This window comes from Manacus vitellinus, unplaced genomic scaffold (assembly GCF_001715985.3).
Source record: "Manacus vitellinus isolate BGI_N305 unplaced genomic scaffold, ASM171598v3 scaffold_13_pilon, whole genome shotgun sequence".
In the NCBI taxonomy this organism is placed as follows: Eukaryota; Metazoa; Chordata; class Aves; order Passeriformes; family Pipridae; genus Manacus; species Manacus vitellinus.
The window spans coordinates 17,009,041-17,020,335 of record NW_021938999.1 but is presented as its reverse complement, the minus strand read 5'-3'; positions in this window follow the sequence as shown (position 1 = coordinate 17,020,335).

The window sequence follows — 11,295 nt, the reverse complement described above, 5'->3', positions numbered from 1 at the left end:
GCTTGGAGTTGATAAAAGCATGTTTTCATGGGATGGCCATCACAGCTAATATGTTTGTGGGCCCCTGCAGCAATGAGAGATAAGATAACATTCTTTAATGTGGTCTGCTGAAATGGATGTTTTAGTTTTTTACAACAGCTAATACTGGATATTAAGAGAGGAGATAAGAAACTGTGTGATCCTTACCCTTGGCATCTCCACAGAGCTTCCAATCACCAGCGGCACAGCCTCTTCCAAGGCTCACGCTGCCTCTGGGCCATCGTGTTTTACAGGATGGATGTGCTTTCCACGGAATTGTCCAGCTTCTTTTCAAATCCAGCTTAACTTTGGATTCCCTGATAACTTTTTACAACTGCCACAGTTTTGCTGGTGTTTTGAGAACACACATTTCCATTGCTCGTTTAAAATACACTGCTCAGTCACCTTGAAGATGACCCTTGAGCACTGTGCAATAAAATCATAAGCATGGATACATGGGTGAAGGCCAAAGGACAGTCCAGTCAGTGACCATGAGTCTTCCATGGAAGAGGACGAGGGTAGGACACTGAGAGGGTTGTGAGCCATACCTGAATACTTTCCCCTGACCCAGAAATCTGCGACTTAAAGGCTTCCTGACTCTGGCTCAGTGTCATTGTATTATACAGTCTTTAACAAATTTTTCTTCCATTGTCTTGTCTAATTTCTCTTTGTACCCTCATAATTTTTCAAGATCATCCCACGGCAATGAGTCCCCTAATTTAAGTCTATGTTGTGTGAAAAAACAGCTTAGTCCCTGCAGTGCACCCTTGCTGCTGCACACTCTTACTGCAATGGCTGTTCGTGTGTCCTTTAGCTTTCTTTCAAAACCCTGGCCCCTGCAGGTCTCTTTTGGTGCAATTCTTGACACCAAAAGAGAAAGCAGCTGTGCCTCAGGCACCTTCTGCCTTCCACTGAGACATTACAGCTTTGCTCAGCTCCTTGGCCCCCCAGATACCTTTTTCCAGCTAAGAACACTCAGTTATTCTGTACCCTAAACACATCCTCTCTGAGACTCCCAAAGAGCTCTGGCACATCTGTGGTGCATGATTTTTCACTACATGCCTATTCCCTTAATTATATTTATTCTTGTGTCCACTGATTATTTTATATTACAGTTTCAACTGATTTTCCTGGTGTCAAATACACTCATCAGATACATTGGTAAACAAACACACTTGCACAGTTATAGTAAATAGCTGTTCTGGTCCGTGTAATAGTTCTCTGGACTCCCGAGAGTCCTTTTTAATGCAGAACTGATTTTAAACAGAATTTCTCTGCTAGTGCAATTGATTTCAGTGATAGGTTACACACCGCTGCAGGTAGTTTAGCAATTTGCTATTGGGATTCCTTTGAACTGAAAACCTCCTTTGGCTCACTTCCATACACATACCTCTCAGAAGGACTGTAAACCAAGAATTTGGGGCTCACAGCAGAGTATCAGCTCATGCTAATTGCAGGGTCCTCTCTGCTCCTAGGCAGCTGATGATCAGTACAGGAAAGTGTAATCAGAAAACATCTATATTCCCTTACTGGAAGTGATTCAGGGATTTAGGTCCTGATTTCTTTCCTTTTTCGCCTAAGGCTTCACCTTCACTATCAAGTGATTAGATGTGGTGGGGTGTCAGGGGATGGAAGCTGTCAGTGGTGAAACCCCTGCAACCATACTATGGGCAGTTCAGGGGGATTCAATTTAGCCCAGTGCCTTGCACTGAATATCTCCACCACACAGGTGTTTTCAGGATATCTGGAGGCCTCGTTGGACCTGCATATCCCATAGGAAATGTCTCACTAGTAGTCATAGCAGAGCTTGTGTTTCCTCTGGAAGGAATTCAGCCTATTTACACCAAAACTAGTATGAAAATCAGAACAAATTTTACATGGGGACTACTGCTGGAGGAATTCAATTCCAAATCTCACCAAGTCTCTGAAGCAAATGACTAATGACAATGCAGCTTTAGACTACATGTTTTCAGAAGAAGAGTTTGCCTCTTACCCAAGCAAAGCTTTGATCCTTGCTGAGGTCTCTGCAGGCTACTTTGATACACATTACCATCTTGACAATGCCACTCTGTCCTTCGGGAGCAATGCACACACCCAGTTTTGATTCTATTTATGCAAACTGAAATAGGAATAGCTCCATTTCCAGGGCTATCGGATCCCCATCTGTGTGGCTGGAAGTTTAGGGCATTTCTAAGCTGTGTGTAGGAACATTCTCAAAACTCCTGCCCTTACTGAACAAGCCATTGCACAACATCTCCTTTATCTTGCCCACAGCGCTGTGGGTCCACGGGGTGTCTGTGTCTACCCATGAACTCATTGTCTGAAAGCTGGTCCTGGTGTGTGGCTGCTCCTTTGCTGGTTGGGAAAAGCGATGGTCACCACCCTGCTAAAAGGCTTTGGAAAGGAAGCTGGAGAGACAACAGGGCACAGCCCTGTCTCCCTGACCAGCAGCACAGCCTGGTCAACAGCACTGGGAGGAGGCAGAAGCCCCAGCTCCCTCCTCGGCTTTGTTCTTCACCACAGCCTGTGTTCCTGCAGCCAGCTGTAGCCATCCTGGGTGGCCCCAGACTCCCTGTGCTGTGGAGGGAGAGGTGGGCTCACCCCATGGGGCTGTCTGAGTCCTCATGGGTGGTGGATGTCAAGAGTTTCCTATTCCTCTCTGTTGACCACGCAGGAGGCCTGGGGCAACAGAGCAGCTTTCAGACTCCGGAAACCCAAACAGGAACCTGGGTGGAAATGGGCCCTTTTTTTTTTTTTTAAACATTTTCATCTCTTCAGATGGAGATGTTTATAGACAGACAAAATAGAGCTGTGGGGAGCTGTTTCCTAAGGGGGCATTCTGGGAACGAGAGACATGTGTGCCACTATCCATCATTAAACGCTTCATGCAGGGAGCTGTCCCAGGGATACATGGGATACAGTTCTGAAGGGCAGTATTTGGCCCGTTTAGCTATAGGATTTAAACCCCATTTGATACCTTTGCAATCACCTGTGCCTGCAGCCAGCAAGGCAGGATACCATAAGCTACCAAGCCAGCCTCACTCATTTCTCTGCATGAAAATGGTAGTCAACCACTTAAGAAATAATTACATCAGCACATGTGATAGCGATCAGATTGGGTTATAACACTGATCCTACCCTCTCCTAACATAAAGTGCCCTATTTTTTCCAAATTAATGTTCCAGATCTGTATTTCACGTGCTGTGTGCAGGAACCGGGTATTTACACACGAATCCTTGTGTCTCTCCACCTCAATAAAATGCAGTCTCTGTGTGTATCAGGTACTTGGACTAATATCTGGGATCACAAAGAATGCCACACACTGACCCTTCCCTATCCTTTTGGAGATATCTCCTAATCAGGGATGAGTCCTGACTATCACCTGAGGACAAAGCAGCTCTGCTGCCTCCTTCAGACCTGATGCCACACCAGCGTCCTCTTAAGAGCAAGACATTTGCAGATGACAAATGGGAGAGGGAAAAAGGGGAGCATAATGAGGGGAGGAGGTGTGGGGGAAAACAGAAAGCAGCAGTGCTCATTAGAGACACACGGAAATGATGCCTTTCGTACCTGCTTCACTCCCTTTTGCTCCTTCCATTCTTCAGACAAATGAGATACCCACGGCGCACGCAGCGCACAGGCGTGCTTCCTCAATTATTAATGGCAGATGCTTTGTTTTATTTAATGCCATGGTTTTGATTAGTTTATTCTCCTGGGATACGCTTTTTTTCCCCCCCCACCTTGTCTCCTCCTTTCTCTGATCTGCCTCTAATTCGTTTTTTTTCCTTGCAGAAATGAGGCATCTACGCTGCTGCTTCTGCCGCCAAGTGCTTTGGCAGCCTGAGCTCAGGTGAGTCAGGCAGGCACAGTGTTCCTCCCAAAGGCCACACGCTGTCGGAGCCCCTTCTTGGGAGAGAGTGAGCCTTGCTAGAAAATAATGAGAACTGGCAGGTCTGGTGATCCAAAGCCGAGAAGCATATGCCTGGGCTGCCTCTTTCATCTCTGTAATTGGGTTTTTCTACTCCTGTCAATTAGGGCTTTTTTCCTCTTCCTCCTGCCCCGGTGTGTCTCCTTTCTCAGAGCACAGTGTGAGTGTCTGAATGGCTGATCACAAGGGTGGCCCTGGGGTAACTGGCACTGGGGTAATGCACAGAGAGGTAGGTTTGTACGGGATCACAGTATCCCACTGGAAAATCCTACAGTTACTTTGACAGAAGAGGGAGGATTACTTCTGCCAGAGAGAGATTGACACCTCTGGGCTCAAGGAAGTGAGGGTCTTATTTTCTCTTATCTCCGGAACAGTCTGAATGATACAAAGACAAGGCAAGGCTTTTTCCTGCTTCCACTCCAACCAAGAAATTTATTCCCAGTGGTGCATTTATGGAGGATTACTCTTAGCTCCTGCACTGATGAACAGAATGTGACTTAAAAAAGGTAGAATCTCTTTTGGGAGAGCAGTGTCTGCAGATTTACACTTGCACCTTTCCTCAAGCCCTGGCCCCAGCTCTTGGTACCCGGGGCCATGAGGCTGCAGACAGCAATCAAGGCTGCTGCCAGAGCCAGGGAAGGCCACTGTAATTCAGCCTGGACAACCTGTCTCATAGCGGGAAAATGTCAAACTCAACAGCTCAAGAGTTGGTGAAAAAGGGGAGAGCTACTGATTTAAATTCTGCCATATCATGTGAATAGCTCATCTTGTCCTTAAGCAGGACAAAAGCTCATGGCTTTCATCTCCATCACAAACAGCAGCTCCTTTCAAAGGGGAACTCAGGACTGGGAATCTCAGCTACCAGGATGGAGGCAGTGACTCTGAGTCAGCTGCAGCAGCCACCCCTGCAGTCACCAGCTCAGTCACCGGTCTGCATGCACTGGTACAACTGGAAAACACTGAGAATTTTTTCCATGAAGTGGATTTGAAGATATTTTTGTCCCACAAAAGAAAGAGAGGCAAAAGCTATTAACTTTGAAAAGTATTTTGAATTTCACATTGTTTAAGAAGACCTTTTCCCCCCTCACTTTTTATTAGAAAGGTAACGTTAAAAAAATGTAGTATTTTTAGATTTTCTTGGCAACTGCAAAACAAGATTCAAAAAGGGCCACTAAATATCAGCGTATGCAAAAGTTCCAGTTATAAATGCAGATGCAGAAAGCTGGTAAAACCCTTCCTTCCTCTTGCTGTCTCCTTGTACTTTCTAATCTGGTGTTCAGAATTCAGCTGAAAGTATCTGATATTTTGTGATTCGGGGCAGATGGGAGCAGAGGGAGAGCAGCTGCTCCAGGATCCTTCTGGACTCTCCATCTCATACTTGGGTATCTTCAGTAATGTATCCAGCAGCGTCCAAACCCTCTGCAACCTTCCAAAGGGAAGGATACCGATTTTCCAGAGAATTGGGCTGTATTACAGATATTGTAGCTAAAGCTCTCCTCTCCTAACCAAACACAGTGGAGTTGCAAATTAGACTTAAAAGATTGCTTTGTATGTTATATAAAATACCTGCATGAATTTTACTGCCAGGCTGTGGCCAAAAGGGGCACATGGGGTGGGTGGCTCTGCATGTCTGTATGTGCAGGAACAGAGACAGCCACATGCTCCTTATACTTCACCAGCTTTTCACCTGAAAAAATACTGCAATGACCAGCTACTGTTGTATTTCATATAATACTCATCTTTGCACAACCAAAAAGGTTTATCTGAGTAGCTGTCGGCATCAGACATGTGGGGATAGTTATATATCAGCCTTGCTGCTTAAAAAAAAAACACATGTGGTCAGATTCAGAGGAGACAAATTATTCCACAAGACTGAACAGCAATTAAACATGTATTTCCTCTCCGTATAATATATTGCATGTTTCTGCAAAAAGAGTAAAGGACGTATTGCTGGCTGTCTCCTTGGCTGTGCACATGATTCCCCCTGATCTCCAGGAAGGGGGATGCAGCAGCAGAACACGGGTCCCTCCCCACACCCTTGCTCTGAGCACACGTGCTGGTTTTCCAGACATTCATGGGTACTGTGAAGAGCAAGCACAATTTGGAGGACATGAAAAAGGGACTTCCCAGAGTCAAGCTCTAGAGTAATTAATGTTCTTGAAGAATGAACTCCGAGGAGTCTGTGACTGAGAATAGAGATGCACTGATGTGTCTGTTTAATCAGGGCAGACTAATGAACAGATCCACTGAGTCTGTATAGATTAAATTCCACATGGATACTGTGATTGAAATCATGCCAGACTCTGTTGAATATTGAGGAATTATTCTAATTTGAGAAAAGATACCCTACCCTGCAGGGGACTGACACTTCTCTAAATCTCATGGGAGCAGGTGAAAACAAGAGAAGAAAACTGAACATCCCACCAGAGGCCTTCTGGTGACACACAACAGGACAGTTAAACTAAAATCTTTAAAGCTATATCAAGGTAAATAAGCTACTGTTCTTGCTGGTCACTCTACCCAACCTCCAGGAACCCAAATAGCAAGCCAGAGAGTCAGGTTTTAACCTGAACCTCTCAATCTGTCAGAGGACAGTGGCTTGAATAATAAGCTCAGCCTTAAAGCTATAGCTGGCATCATGCTGCCAACCCATTCTTCACAAAATGATGATCTGCATAATTGTTTTTTAAAAAATTGGCAACAAAATGGACTATATCAGTTTAAAAGCTAGCCCTGAATTCTCTTTAAGAATAAATGAGGGCATAATTTTAAATATTAGGCCTTTAAATAATTTACACCTTTTAAAGTAGATATTACATTTGTATAATGCCTTACATTTGTTGCCCCTCCCAAGCTTTCTCATTTATTTCCCCTTCTTCCATCATCTCAATTATCATGGAAAGTGGATAAATGCCAGTAAAGACAGACACAGCTTACGACATCTCAAAATGCCCAGGAGGAAGGTACATCCCTGGGGAGGCAGGAGCCTGAGTTAAATGCAAATTTGAAGCGGAGCAGAGGACGGACCAGCACCTGGCTCCTTCACACTCGAGAGAACGATCTAATTGCTGGCTGTTAGTCCCCTGTATGACTCAGAAATCTCTCTGTGCCCAGTGCCCCTCACCAAATCTAAACCCAGGACCTAATCACTGGGAATTGAAATTATATGTTGTAACAGTGAAGTAGATCTAGCAATAATCAAGAAGTCAGGGAAGGAATTCTGGCCCTGTCCTTTATTTCGTGTATTGTTTGCCTACAGGAAGCACTGAGTTTGTTTGGGTGCAACAGTCTCGGGATCTTCTGTCCCAGTGTGCAGGCACATCAAATTCTGCTTTGGCGAGTAGACCTGTTATCCAGAAGAGATGTCACTGAATACTCCAGAAATGCAAACATCAGTTTCAGAGTCAGACTCATGCTTTGCAAGGCCTTGATCCCTTTCTGAGAAGTGCCCCCAGGTGCCCAGGTCACATTCCCTTTTTTTCTACTGAGTCTCAAGTACCTTCCTTGATCTCACTTGTCCAAGCACTGACCCCAAACAAATTCTGACCCCAAACAAATTCTGACCCCTAGGAACCACCTTCGGCGAGATGAGGGAGATCAAAACCACAGAACATACAGTTTTTGTAGAAATTAAGGGCTCTGCCATCTCTTTCACCTTTTACCAACTCTTACTGAATAAGGTTCCATGTGCAACACCCATAAAAACAGCAGAGAGATTGATTTCCCACTATAGCTCCGATTTTATTTTCTTTCCAACTTGTCTGAAATCCTCTGATCTGCTTCACTACTTCTTGACAGCTCCAGCATCCTGTGGCAAGAGAAGGGGCCCACTGAGAAAGGGCTGATACCTTTCCTCCTTGCAAACTCTGTCACACAGCGTGGGCCTCCCAGGTCTCTGCTGCCTCCCAGGTCTCTGCTCACCTCCATCTGTGGTGGATGGTGAGCCCGTGCTTGGAAGGGGCAGCAGGATGTCTGAGAAAAGCCAAGTGCTGGGCAGTGCCTGGGCCGGGAGCCACAAACCCACAGATGAGCTGGGACTCCTCGGCCTCCTCTCCGGCAGCCGCCGTGCCCACTGTGCTCCCTCGGGACGTGGTGTCTTCTTTCCATCCAGAATAAACACGGGAAGGCCATGCTGTGCTCGTGGCAGCAAGTTAAATGGAACACCGGTGTTTCATATCTGAGAAATGTGCAGCCGCGGGAGGCGGCGGGGAAGGAATGGCTTTGAAGTTTTGTGAGTCAGCGTGTCCCTCTGGGTTGGGGTGGGTTTGTTTTTTTTAGCTTACGCTCATTTTTCACTTCTTAAATGTATGTATTTTAAATGGCTGTGTAAATAAATGAGGATCTGGGAGAGGATCCGGGAGAGGATCCGCCACAGCACAGAAAGGAAAGAGATTTTTATGCATCAAAGAAATAAACCATAAGAGGACGTGGCACATCCCCTTCCCTTGGTAGCAGTCATTAATAATACCAGGTTGGAGCAGTGGTGTCTGGATGTTTACAACTTTCCATGGTGCACTTCGCTGCACCTTCATGTATTCACTATTTGCAGCTCATAATTGAAAATTTTCTCATGCTCAAAAACCCCAGGGAGGAAATATCAAAAAAGGAAAACTCTCCCACTTGCTAATAATCCAGAATTAAGGGGGAAGACACCCAAACCCCTTCCAGTCTTTCCTACAGGCTGTAGGGTGAACCATAAAGGGCTCCTGAAGGATCTGGAGCTCCACTAGTTAACATATATTCTCCAATAATTTGGGATAAAAGAAAAAGTAGAAGGGAAAAAAGCAGTTAGAGGAAAGAGATTCTTGCTCTATTCCGTAAGATTATATTTTCTTACTAACTGAATTAAAAATCAAAGCTGAATATATTATCTTCAAATGAAAGCAAATTTTAAAATTGTCTCTCCAAATTTGTTGGCATTTTAAAAAATCAAAACAAGGAAAAAAGAAAGTGTTAAATCACTTAAAACAAACTGAACAACATGTGGCTGAGATCATTCAGTGCTGCAATAGGCATGGAACTTATTGTTTAACATCTTCTCTTTCAGACTGGAGACCAGAGGAGAAAAAAAAAATGCTCATTAGGTGATGAAGAGTAAATCAGAATTGCTTCAGCACTGGAGCTCAACACATTCTGAGAGATTTTAAGGTCATCTTGCCAGATAGAAAAGGAAATTATTACAGGAAATATTACACTTCATGCTTCTGCAGCTGGATTAAGTGTTTTATTACTTACCACTGAGGACACTTCTGTTTGACACAAATATATTTGTTAGAGTATTTTATTAAATTACAGCAAACATCTGAATTCAGAGTGGGGCTATTGAGAAGCTAAATGTAAGAAGAATTGACATTACAGTGTCTCAGCAGCAGTAAAGCTGTAATCAGTGTTGACAGATCTTACTCGTGCTTTAGGCTCAACAAGAAGCTGTTCAGATACCACCACGGAGGAGGAGAGGAGAATGAATTATCAGGAGTTCCCTAGGAACACAGCACCATGGAGAAAGGCTCTCCAGAGACTTTTTCATCGTGACTATTTTTCACCAACAGCACTACAAAACTGAGAGCTATATGTAAATAACTGGTAAATCCTTTGGTATTTAGAAAGTTTTGTCATATTTGTTAATAATTCTGCCTCCTGACCATACATGACTGCATAGACAGCTTATCCATCACTTTAAAACACAATCTTCTGGCCCCTGAAGCTGTAGACAAATAGTAGGCAGAAAATGCAATTATTCCACTGAGTGTTTTTCAAGCTTTTTTTTTTTTTTTTTGAGGCTTGTTTCATGAATTTTTTAGTTCCCATTTGCGTTTTTGAATGTTTGGGAGCAGTAATTTTATTTCCTTGATTTGCTGCTTCTGGCAGGAGAATTGGGAAGAGCTGGTTGCTGGTGCCTGATGAACTCCGAGAAACCCTGCAACTGCCTGGCAGGACCAAATCCCAGGTCAGGGCAGCTGAAGAGCAGAACATGGGATGCAGGAAAAGAGGTATAAAACAGTATCATCAGCAGGGAATCTGCAGTGGGATCCTCTGATTTAAGTAATTTCTAATTCCAGGCCAGAAGGAAATTCTATTCAGCAACAATTAGACCAGTGGTTCTGTAACAATGTGGGTGCAATATGACCCCATTTTTTGCTAGCACTCACATGAGAACTACCATGCAGGGAACATTTTCCACATCTCTAGTTCATTAGAGGCATTTTCCAAGCATTAGAGGTCTCTTCCTCATCACAGGACAATGAATTTCCCAGAGGAACATTTTCCGTTTCACCCCTAATTCCTTTCACTCTGCTTTGCAGTCCTGGGAGTCATTAGTGCACAGGTACATCTCAAGACATTTTTGCAATACCTTAGGAATTGCACAACTGAGATTACTTCCCCCCTCCAGCATGCAAATCATCCCTAAAAGGGTTTTCTTGGAAAACCATTCCTTACATTTTTTCCCAAAGGTATGTGCTCTTTTATTTATCAGAGATCAAAATGCTTATGTGGCAATGCATAAGGAGCTATTTAAACCCAGAGTACTTTGAGGCAGCAGCTTTTCTCCATTTTTTCTTATTCTTTTTTCCCCATTCATCAGCTGAGCCGGAAGCTCGGGAAAAAAAACAAAACAAAACACCAAAACATTTAGATGGATGTTCAACGTCTTGGTGTGCTGAAATCGTCCAGTTTCTCTGCAAAATTCACTTAAGCACCAGATGATTACCTGTTACTTCTTGTTGTGGACAAGTTTTTTCCTTTATAGACTCCTTGGACTTTTATTTTACTTATTCAAAATTTGCATGTTTGCAAGAGTACCTCTTGCAGAGAGCTCTGTCCCACCTGGGTTCAGTGGTGCAGGACTATTCTCAGATGTCTGCTACATTTCTGTTGAAGTCTCTTGACCACAAGCTTGTCCTTTAAGTCTCCATCTTGTAATGAGCAGCAAGTGCCAGACCAAACAAGGTACTACATATTTGCTCCTAATGAAAAATCCTCTTAAAGTATCCAAATCCCTTGTGTAGCCAATGGAAAGGGAAAGGTGTCTTGGAGGATTCCCAGGGACCCTTAATAAATTGCATCTCACTGAAGATAGACACAGGTGGTCTTTTCCAAGGTTAAATGTTCTAGATGGTGACGTTAAATGCAGGCTCATGTTCAAGCAATTTTGTTAGGAATTAAAAGCCAAGACCCAGGTCACTGGTAAATTGCAATTTGGGCACTCTCACCTGGACTGAGATTTACATAACTAAGCAAGAGAGCTTTGGTGTCCAGTGAACAGATGTTTCAAATTCTCCAGCAGTTTATGAGCTCAGACAGACCACCAATCCCTGGGGTTGGGTCTCCTGCCCACTGCTAAAAGCACA